Raw genomic sequence first — 11,833 nt, 5'->3', positions numbered from 1 at the left:
TCTTTATTTAGTTTTGCCGTCCGAGGCAGATCGCCGGCCCTGGAATCCTGAGCAGAGGAGTCCCGGAGAACGGGGAGCGATGCTAAACGGTGTCATTCCGGACGAATGATAAAGAGAAACAGATTATAGCTGTTCCCGGAACACTGGCTATTTCCCTGTATATGAATTCACCGCACTCATTTATCTGGCCGTCCTGTTTATACGGGAGGGTGAAAAACAGCCCGTCTCGTTCTTCTTCTTCTTCTTCTTCGGTTCACCCACACTAACATACAAGAAACAGTCTCTGAGAAAATATTTCCCTCGAAATATTGACACGTGTAATTAATAGAATTGATAATTAGCAGACGTTAATTAATTCTCCAAAATAAATGAGCAAGTCCTCGGAAGCCTATTATGAAATTACTGGCACTGACAACTGAGGTCATTAGTATTAATTATCTTGCCCACAAAGAGGATAGAAGGCAACCATACGAGCGTTTAAGAGCAAATTATATCTCCCTTTAAGCCATTTATTACGAATAAAATCAATAAGGTCATTTTTTATCGTCTCCACTATTCGCAAATGTAAGGCTTCTTGTAAGTTAAACTGCACTTTTTGTATTTATTTCTCTTAAATTTAGTTATTTTTATATCATATTCTCATGAGTGTGTGTGTGTGTGTGTGTGTGTGTGTGTGTGTGTGTGTGTGTGTGTGTGTGTGTGTGTGTGTGTAAATATGAACATTTGAATCTCTTCAGCTATATGCATAAATAGGCCTACAGTATTTTTTTGGGCAGAATAATACTTTTTCATAAACTTAATATAGCCAATTCTTTCTATGTGATCAGATAAAATCTTTAATATTTTATTAAGAAGATTGTCATTAGAATAAAGCTTATTGCAATAGTACAGTGAAATATTTTCATTGCGATGACAATATATAATGATATATTTATATTGTTAAGAAGGTTTCAAAACAGCAAGCCTAACTGGTTGTTGGTGACAGAACAGGATCTATTGTGTATTTCTGACACTTTGACATACGAGGCTAAATCTGCTGCGGTTCGATATACTGTACACTATTCTGTGTGTTTGATTGTCAATATGCAACAGTCAACAACAGTCAGTTCCCACTTCCGGGTTCACAGAAACCTGAACAATGGCATCATAAAACGGCAGCATTTCACAGAGACTGTAAATGTCATGAGCAATAAGAAAAAAATAATACACACTCACACCTTGGCTATATTAGGCGGAAACCCCGACACGTTAGGCAATGGAGGGGCACCGCGTTGACGAACACATGCGCTGGTCCGAACCCAGATGCCAGAGAGGGACATGGTGTGAACCCAGTTCACAGAACCATATATCTCTCATGACCGTGGCACACGGGCGTCCACCAGCCTCAGCCGTCTGTCAGTGTCCTGGGTCACACAGACCAAAGACAAACAAACACAAGCAGCTGGACCTGCACCTTTCTCAGAAACACACACACACAAAATCACAATTACGGTATACATCTTCACCCACATAAACCTCTGGACACATTTGGACTTGGTGTGTGTGTATGTGTTTTTGCACAACTGCTGATTCTAAATCTTGCAGAGACATATACATGTACGGTAAAAAGGGAAAAATGGTATGCAGCCAAAAGCTGCAGGGATGCGGGACATAAGTATATGTTACGAGATAAATGGCTAATATAAATAGTCACGAACATTAGTGAGCAGAATCACTAGCAAATGCACCGTTTGGGTTTCTGTGGTGTTTATATTGCAGTGAAATGCCAGTAACTCTGGGTGGAGACTGTTCTCATGGACAAGGGAAAAGAAAACGGAAAGAGAGGTTGAGCACAAAATCATGTTGGCAATTGCTGACCGTGGTTCATATCTCAGTGATATATCCCTTATATAGATGGATGTTATATAGGTGTCATGTGCTGTTCTTCAGTATCTTCTGAAACTTGAATGAATATGAATAGATTTGTACTTTTAGTTAAGGTTGTCTTTTTAGAAAAAGACTTTCAGAAATATGCTCTGGTCAAAATCAGACATTTTATTATACATTAATTGATGATGAAATTAAAAAGAATGAAAAAAAAAAACTGAAAAGGATTTCAGGAATGGAAATTTCAGGATGGAAATAAAGTGCTTTCATGTTTTGAAATGCGAAGTTACCAATGATTTCTGTATTCTTTCAAACACGAGGGAATGTGTTAAAGTAAGACAAGCCAAACTGATACAAAAACAGCTGCGGAAGGACAGAATGAAAAAAAAAAAAGTTATAGTTTTCACTGATATTTATACTGTTGCTTCCCACAAAAAAATTCACTTCCTGGAGAATAAAGTCAGTAAGGAATGGCTTTTGTTAGTAACTGATTTTACAAATGTCTAACAGAATTGAAAACGATTTTCATTTTCGTATTCTAATTGCATCACTTTCTCTCTTTTTTGGATTTAAGTACGAAAGTAGAAAAAGCAGGAATATTTCTTAATAAAATGATAATTTCCCATTCTAGATAGTGTAGTGTAGCAACCGGGAACATCTTCAAACCAAAGGGAAATTAATTAAAACTGAACCATTATTCACCATTTAATTGTGATACTGGAACTAATATAAACAGATTTTAATATTTCATCCAAACATATTAATAAATGTACTAAATCACTGCAGGAATGAGCCATTTTTATCCCTGTTACTTTACCAGACCAGACCCACAAAAATAATGACCGTAACGCCATAATAAAGGAAGACAAATGCCTCACGTTCGAGTGGCTGTACGGTGTTTCAGAGAAAAAATGCCCATGTTTCTCACTCCAATATTCAAGTCTAATAGACTTGATTGTCTGTCAAAAGAGGGAGAAAATGTTGTGGTGTGGATTCATTTAGTAAAAAGGAGAAAATTATTCTTCATTCCTTTTAACAATTTGGCATGCGCTTGATGCAGGGAGAAAATTATTTTCAATTGTCTGCATCACTCAAGAAGCCCGAGGAGCTATGAATGGCCAAAAGTGATTTGATTAGGTTGAGCCTAATGACTTGAATCCATCTTCACATTTATCCTCTCTACTTAAACAGAGACAATGTTCCTTGTCAGCAAATTTTTACAACTGAATGGCTGTCTCCTGTTTTTCTGGCGATGACAATGAGGTTTTTTGCAGGCCTGTATGTTGCAGCGCACAGTAGCAACCTCAGCCATCATCATCTGTAGCACCACTCTCTCTCTCCATCTCATGGTCAGCCTCTCTCTCTCTCTCTCGCTCGCTCAGGGTCAGGCCGAGGGCCTGGGAGGGTGGGAGAGCTTTCCCTCAGGACTGTTTATTTTAATTTGCGGGGTTGCCGGGGACAACGAACAGTGGTTAGTTGTATGCCTTGGCAGCTCTTTTTAAACAGCCTACTTGTCTGATGTCATGACAGGATTAGGGGTAAGCGTGCGAGTAACGCGTCGATGACGCATTCGTAATTGAACAGATCATAATCGGGTCCATATTGATCAACACCTTCATATGGGAAAACACATGGCGTGATCTAATCAGCAATAGATAAGTCTGTCAGATATAATTAATTTAGAGAATTTATCAAGATGAGATGAAGTATGCAAAAAAACAGTAATGCAAAGGGAAAAGCTCAAAGCAAGAGAAAAATAACTAAAATGTTTGTAATAGAGGTTAACAGTCGGGTTCAGGAAGTAAAAACTGCCAGCAATTTCTCCATAAGGAAATTGATTTTGAACAATAACTTATACACCTTTAAAGATAGACCTATTGTGAGCTATGAGGATGTTAATCTGTGGTAAACTGTCAGCCCGCATTATTGCACTTTTTTTTTTTTTTTCGTGTTTAACAGTGGAATTCCTGTTGAAAAACTACATTACCCATGGTGGTGTACAGAAAATTACACCAATCAGAGAGTAGAAAACACCCACTCCCATGAGTCACTGCAAATCCACTCGATCTCCCTCAAAATACTGAAACGTTTGTATATATATGCATATTTTGCAATAAATAAATAAAACGTTTTTATACATATAATCAACATTTGTAAGCAAGTATATTCCTCCCTACCTTTGTCCGATATTTTAAAACTGTTTTGCTTCAAATCAAAGTTTGTAGTATTGTGATTCACCTCTTGGTTCATGGTTTATAAATCCCAGGAAAAATGAAGGAAAAAAATACTTCTGGAACCAACGCTGCTGAAAAAGGGGACGGGTGCTAATGAAAATGGACAATTAATGAATAATTTATGATTTAAGAAGAGTAAAAAAAGAAAGAAAGTAAATTAATCAAATAAGTTTAAACAAACAAACAAATACATTTTAAGAAAGTTATATTTAATCAATCAATAATTTTTTGTCTGCTGTAATCAGTCGGGAAACACTAATACATATAGCAAGAAAAAAAGGAAAATAAGTAAATTAATTTAAATAAATAAATGTGAATAAACAATCAAACTAAAAAATACATATTTCTGAGAAGTTTTTATAACTGTGTTAGAATTTATGTTGGCATTCATTTCTATTTGCTGAAATCAATCAAAAACACTAATAAACAGCCCAATAAAGAAAACAATTAAATGCCTAAATTCACAAAAACTAATTAATTAATAAATAAATGTTTTTTTCATGACCTGAGTTTCATGTTTATGTTTAAATTTGAAAAACAAACAAATAAACAAAAAACATATTTTTGAGAAGTTTCTATAACTATGGCATTATTTCCAGATGAAATCATTCAGAAACACCAAGAAGTATACCCTAATCAAATACAATAAACTAAACTAAATAAATAGTTTTAAGTTAGATTTTCTTAGACCAAGTTATATTTTATGTTGGCGATATTTTATCAATCAATTAAAAACAACAATAAATATACTGTAGCCCTACAATATTAGAAGTACACTCTAGACCATTTCCATAGACCATAGTTACATAGAGCTTTGCCCTGTGTCTCACTTGTCACACCAGCTCAGTGTTTTAGCATTTAAGATGGAGGCAAAGATGCCAGCTGACATCCAACTCATGCATTAAATCTAATAATGAAGTCTTGTTTTTAAGAAGGAGAGAGGTAGCACGCCGGTAGCTTTTATTAGATGATGCCATTGGAGGAGTCTGATTCGGGAATAACCGAAGAGGACACCAGAGAGCCTGTGAGACTGAGTGAAACTGCTGGTGTTTCAAAAAGAGGAACAGAGAGGAGAGGAGACAGGTGGCGTTTACGCCGCTACTACCGCAATCACATGAGCGTCTGTCGGAGGGATATTGCTCCTGGCGCAAGGGGAAAAAAAGAGAAACATTTCACCGCTTGCAGAGTAGAAAGTCTGTTGGTGAGGGGGACCCTAATCACATTACCCTAGAAAACTTTTACTTATGGCTAATGGAATTCGTTTAAAATTGAACCATGGGAGCATAAGTACATTTGCATTGATCCAGATATGTATAGAGCCAAAGTCAGTCTATCTATTTTGTGAGGGAATTAAAGCGGGTAAGCCCATAGAGCCAGACTGTATAATCCTATGTTAGAAGATCAATACGAGCTGGCCCGCTCGTAGGCCTTTTTTATTTGCTAAAACGTGTGTATGCGCGGGTGAGCGTTTGTCCGGTGTATATTTTGCCAGCGAATTCTTCTGTGTGTGGGAATTGGCCATCTCCCATGCTTACCTGCTTGTTGGGTGGCGGCCCGGCTCTTTCGTGGCTCTTTGGGGTTTTGCGCGCCTGTTAACGCCATACAAATAAGCAGCGCTGCCCTCCGTTTATTTAGTCTGACACTTGTGACATCCATCGTCTATAAAAGCCCCTGTGGCGGCTGGCCCTTAAGAGGAAAATAGGATTGCAGGATACCATCAGTCAGTTAAATTAAAAAAAAGTTTAAAAAATAAAATAAAAACTTTTGAAAAATAAATAAATAAATAAGTTAAAGAAAAAATAATTAAGAAACATCTACAATATTGCTAAATGAGTAATGAATGAATTTTTTTTTTTTAAATAACTAAATATGAATAACTTTTTTTTAAGTGTGCCACATTATCCAACACTGTCTGTACTCGTATTGGTAGTCTGCACATTATGCCATTGCTAATTTGCATAAATGTAAACTCAACAAAGCACAACTTTGTAGCATTTCCAATCGCTCACGTCGTGAGAAATCGCCAACTCTCAGTTGCTGTATTTCCATCCCAAGTTGAGAATTTAACTTATGTGCAAAATTGGAATATCGCATAAAACATTTGCGAACAAAGCACCGTTTCCATGACACGTGTTCAAGAGAACAAAATCATCACTTCCTGGGAAATCGGTGGAAAATATCTGTAATAAAAATGGAAGTTGTTGCATTCAGGGAAGTCACTGTGGTTCTTTTTGCTTACATTATAAATGACTTGTCTGGTGTTTGGGAACGCAATCGTTTAAGACACTGCTGGGAGGTAATTATGCCCAACTAGTGTCATGACAGACTTTCACTTAGGCCTTTCAGAATGAGCAAACCAACATTTGATATGCTGAGCAATGAGATTGATCCGCTAGTTAGTCCAGTTATCCGATCACATCCACTGTTGAGGAGAAGTCACATGAGATTTATTTTTGCGCATCCAGGAATTTATTCGGTAAAGGTATTTCCATCATAGTTTATGCGCATTTCTTCTTATCAAATTAAACAAATTATCTGCCTTAATAGAGCATATATTTATTTTTATTTTATTTAGGTGCATTTTGCTGTTTCCTTCTTTATACCACATAAAAATAGGTGGATGGAAACATAGCTATAAAGAATAACTGATGTCTGGATGCTATGCCATTTCAAATCACTGTAAGTATGCAAGGATGGAATTCACTAAGATTGACATGCAAACTGGCACAGCTTAATGAATTTTAAAATGTAACATCCAACCGCACCACAACTTCACACCTTGCCAGGGTCATCCACTGTTATTCATTTTCCAACTTTCACAAGCGTTTCACTAGACTCGGATAAAAACCACAATGACATTCACTGTGGCTGGCAGAAGGTAAATCTGATGACTAAGAAACCCAACTATGAGATTAGTCTCGAGCTCTCCTTCCCTAAGTGCTACTCACTACAAATGGGACCCTAAGAAGATAATAACCTTACAATTGCTTTTATAGGGATTGAGTTATTCTATTACAAGGCTATGGAAGAATATCACCTTTATCCGTATGACTGCAGCCTCACAGCCATCCTCCAGTTGTCCGGAATAGATCGGTGATGTTGGTGAATGCCATGGGAATCTGGATAATAAATAAGGATAAATATTACGAATCTTAAATAAAAGTCAACGTGACATAAAAAATAAGCCGCTGTGAAACAGAGGAAGAATTTTCTGCAGCATTTATCATCATTATATGCTAATATATGCCAACTGGTGACCTGTGAACCAATTTTGTGTAATTTAACCATTGGCTTTCAGGTATCTGTTATTATGAAATCACAATATGTTATAATGCTGAAATCAGATATCTCCTCATCCTTTACCTATAAACTCTGACCTCAGAGAGGCTCCTATATATTTTCCCAATCTCATAAAAGGGTCATGTGTGGAATAATCTCCCTATTCACACCCATAATTATAGCACTGTTGCCCTCATCCAGTTTAGTGAAGCCCCATGTGGTGAGTGTTGCCACCAAAGACCCTAATAGTATTTCATAGAATCAGCAAAGTGGTCAGTAAAAGTGAAAAGGGTCTAATGGCTGATATCCTTCCAATGGCACTCCTCTTAACACATAATCCCTTTTGTCATCATCTAATGGAATAAAAGTGGCAGGGCCTTTCCCAAACTCCCCCTCTCAGTTTGAAAAACATTACTCTGCAAGGACCAATGTGACCACTTCCCATACACTTACATTGAAAGAAGGACCCGAGCCAAAAATAGTGAGAAAAAAAAAGAGAATTGGGCCAGAAACCAAGCACCAAGAAGCCACAGCATAGCAACACTAAACTATCCAGAGCACCTTAGCAGAATAAATAAATAGGCCTAATAATTTTTTTTTTTTTCGTAAATACTTCAGAGAGTGTATTCTAAAATAGGAAGCGCTCGAGCCAGACGGGATTTAAACTTTGTCGGCTGAAGATCCAAGTTTGGTTTGAAGACGAAAAACGTACCAAGCACAATGTTCTTTTATAATTCCTGATTTCGAACACACACTCACAGTGTTCAGGTTGGTCTTGCGGCTGTTAGAGCAGAAAAACGAAAGCCGTTCTCCGTATATTTTTCCGTCGATTTCTTCAGGCGCGTTCATATTGTCCATTAGATCGAAAGATCTGGAAAAACCCATACATTTACCCACCTATAGACCCTCCTCTCGAAGAAATCAGGACAGAAGTGGTTGAAAGTGGACAAAAGAGATAGATGAAAACACCAGGTGTAAACGAGTATGTGTCTCCCTCGTCTACTTGTCATCCGATCGACCAAAATCCATCTAAATACCAGGTGTAAACAAGGCCTATGAAGGGGGATTAATGGAGGACTTATTGAACGATTTGACTTGACACCTCTCAGTCCTGCGGGTCCTGCTCGGGCATTAGTCATATCTGAATACAGTTAGCCTTAATGCTACTAATCCTTTTAGTGGCTCATCAATAGCTTTCAGTTGTGAGATGCTAAAATCTAAGTTGTTAAAAGTCCCCGGGACAGGACTTTAGGAGCACCGATCTGGGGTAAAATACGCAGCCAAAAAAAAAACAAAAAACACAGCAGAACAAATAAACAGCAGGCTGGAAATGAGCTGTCATGAGCAGAAATCATTTTCTGGCATGGTGACTGACATCTCCTCGACCACCCGGGAAAATCCACGTCCACGGTTTTCATGCTTATTTCGGCCCGAGGTTTAGGCCGTCCTCACAATGCCAGGATGCTGAGCTGTTTCGAGAGAAAACAGAGCATGAATCATCATGTACGGGGGTTTGGGCCGTGCATGAGGGTGGCGGGACAAACTGGTGTCCCCAGATGTGCTATTTAAAGCCTGCCACCACCAGGGAAAGGAAGAAGCGGTTGTATATCATTTCAAATGATGTCTTGTTCAGGAAGAGCGCGAGGAAATTAGTCTGGCAGGAAGCCACGGGGGTCCGAGTCCGACTCCCTTTCACACAGTAATGGCTACCGGGCAGTGAGCAGACCTGAGAATGCTATCATATCAGTTATAGGAGTCAAGAACCGTCATTTACCTCAGAACAACACGTTTAACACACAAAATGTTCACACAAAACGAAAACTCATAATTTCTTAAAGGGATAGTTCACCTTGAAATTAAATTTTGGTATGTTTTAGCTCACCTGAAGTGCATCCAAGATGTAGGTGTCTTTGTCTCCACAGTAGTTAAAATTTTGATATTTTTAGGTCAAACCGTTCTTGTCTGTCAGTCATATAATGCAGGTATATAGGCACTGTATCCAAAAGCATGCAGAGATGTCTCTAATAGCATGCAGAGAAAAGTCCAAATTAAAAAAATTCCCCATCGTAAGTGCACATTGATGGCCTAAGACACGAAACAAGCGGTTTGTGTGATAAAACGAACAGTATTTATATCGTTTTTATCTCTTTTACACAACCACGTCCAAGTGATCTGTTTACACCGGATTTCTTTCCCGGAAACTAATCTAACCGCCTTCAATTGGACATTGCATTTTTAATCTCAGCAGAAACGCGTGTGATTGGCTGTATGGCTCAACGTATGCCTTTGATTGACCTGAACAATGAAGCGAGTAGTGTGTCAAGATAGAAGGCTTACAAATTGGGAATAAGTGAAAACTCAACACTCCCGGATGAGTTCGCGCGAGCTTAGGCCATCAATGTGCACTTACGATGGGGAATTTTTTTAATTTGGACTTTTCTCTGCATGCTATTAGAGACATCTCTGCATGCTTTTGGATACAGTGCCTATATACCTGCATTATATGACTGACAGACAAGAACGGTTTGACATAAAAATATAAAAATTTTAACTACTGCAGAGACAAAGACACCTACATCTTGGATGCACTTCAGGTAAGCTAAAACATACCAAAATTTAATTTCAAAGTGAACTATCCCTTTAACACTAATTGTCTTCTGTGGAACACAAAATGAGAATTTTCATGCTGCTCAATTATGAATAAGACAAACAAGCAATTAGTCCATATGACTCCATGTGTCACTATATTACTAGTCTTCTGAAGTAAAACGATTAATCTACATATGAAAACCATTTGACATCTACAGCAGGTGTGTCCTATAGTATACATTAATCTCCCAACCCCACTTAAATCAACCTGAGCCAGCGAATCAAGGTCGTACTACTAGGCATATACAGTACTATAAACTTATGAGCAGATGTGTTGAGGCAAGTGGGAGCTAAACTCTGCAGGACAGTGTTTGGACAAAAGCATCGTAAGCCTTAAGATCGTATGCAATTGCAAAAATACAATATTGAAAATGACATTGCTTAAATTGATCAAACTCGGGTTTATGTTGCTACAGCAAATATCGCAGAGTCTATACAGTAAGTGGGGATTATAGCTAGCTTTCAGTAACTTGCAGCTTATCAAAAAGAGCACTTTTCTGCCAGCTACTTTAAGAACACTTATAACAAAGAGGGCAGACCTGGAGAATTTCAGGCAAGTTCACACAAACAGACACCCTTAAACACACACGCACCACTGCCTCCATCTCTCGGCCTCCTCTGTTTTGTTAAATAAACAAGGTTTTCTTATCATAAATGAGTATTTACTGCATGATTGGAGATAGATGCACATCCAAAAGTACATGTATACATAACTGTACACTGTTATAACAGTATTCTGTTTAAAAGATTGGGGTCTGTAAGATTTTAAAAGAGAAATCTCTTTTGCTCACCGAGGCTGCATTTATTTGATAAATACAGTGGGGCAAAAAAGTATTTAGTCAGCCACCAATTGTGCAAGTTCTCCCACTTAAAAAGATGAGAGAGGCCTGTAATTTTCATCATAGGTACACTTCAACTATGAGAGACAAAATGAGGAAAAAAAATTCAGAAAATCACAATGTAGAATTTTTAATGAATTTATTTGCAAATTATGGTGGAAAATAAGTATTTGGTCACCTACAAACAAGCAAGACTTCTGACTCTCACAGACCTGTAACAACTTCTTTAAGAGGCTTCTCTGTCCTCCACTCGTTACCTGTATTAATGGCACCTATTTTAACTTGTTATCAGTATAAAAGACACCTTTCCACAACCTCAAACAGTCACACTCCAAACTCCACTATGGCCAAGACCAAAGAGCTGTCAAAGGACACCAGAAACAAAATTGTAGACTTGCACCAGGCTGGGAAGACTGAATCTGCAATAGGTAAGCAGCTTGGTGTGAAGAAATCAACTGTGGGAGCAATTATTAGGAAATGGAAGACATACAAGACCACTGATAATCTCCCTCGATCTGGGGCTCCACGCAAGATCTCACCCCGTGGGGTCAAAATTATCACAAGAACAGTGAGCAAAAATCCCAGAACCACACGGGGGGACCTAGTGAATGACCTGCTGAGAGCTGGGACCAAGTAACAAAGGCTACCATCAGTAACACACTACGCTGCCAGGGACTCAAATCCTGCAGTGCCAGTGTCCCCCTGCTTAAGCCAGTACATGTCCAGGCCCGTCTGAAGTTTGCTAGAGAGCATTTGGATGAACCAGAAGAGGATTGGGAGAATGTCATATGGTCAGATGAAACCAAAATAGAACTTTTTGGTACCAACTCAACTCGTCGTGTTTGGAGGAGAAAGAATACTGAGTTGCATCCAAAGAACACCATACCTACTGTGAAGCATGGGGGTGGAAACATCATGCTTTGGGGCTGTTTTTCTGCAAAGGGACCAGGACGACCGATCCGTGTA

At 38.4% G+C, this 11,833-nt stretch overlaps 1 long non-coding RNA gene across 2 annotated transcripts in view; it reads right to left on the bottom strand.

Annotated features, from left to right (window-relative positions):
- Positions 1-922: 922 nt before the first annotated feature.
- LOC307005529 overlaps positions 923-11,833 on the bottom strand; it is a 29,363-nt gene continuing 18,452 nt past the window's right edge. The window contains exons 4-6 of one of the 2 annotated variants that reach the window (XR_013799286.1): positions 7,138-7,219; positions 5,636-5,786; positions 923-1,453 (exon numbers count right to left, since the gene is read on the bottom strand). This is a non-coding gene — a long non-coding RNA (uncharacterized lncRNA). Of the gene's footprint in view, positions 1,454-4,742; positions 5,243-5,635; positions 5,787-7,137; positions 7,220-11,833 lie in introns of those variants that run through there. The other variant, XR_013799287.1, reaches the window with a different exon arrangement.

The sequence above is a fragment of the Phoxinus phoxinus genome, assembly GCF_949152265.1.
Source record: "Phoxinus phoxinus genome assembly, chromosome: 10".
Classification (NCBI taxonomy): Eukaryota; Metazoa; Chordata; class Actinopteri; order Cypriniformes; family Leuciscidae; genus Phoxinus; species Phoxinus phoxinus.
The sequence above is the reverse complement of the archived record's forward strand: the minus strand, read 5'-3'. Positions and strand labels throughout refer to the sequence as shown.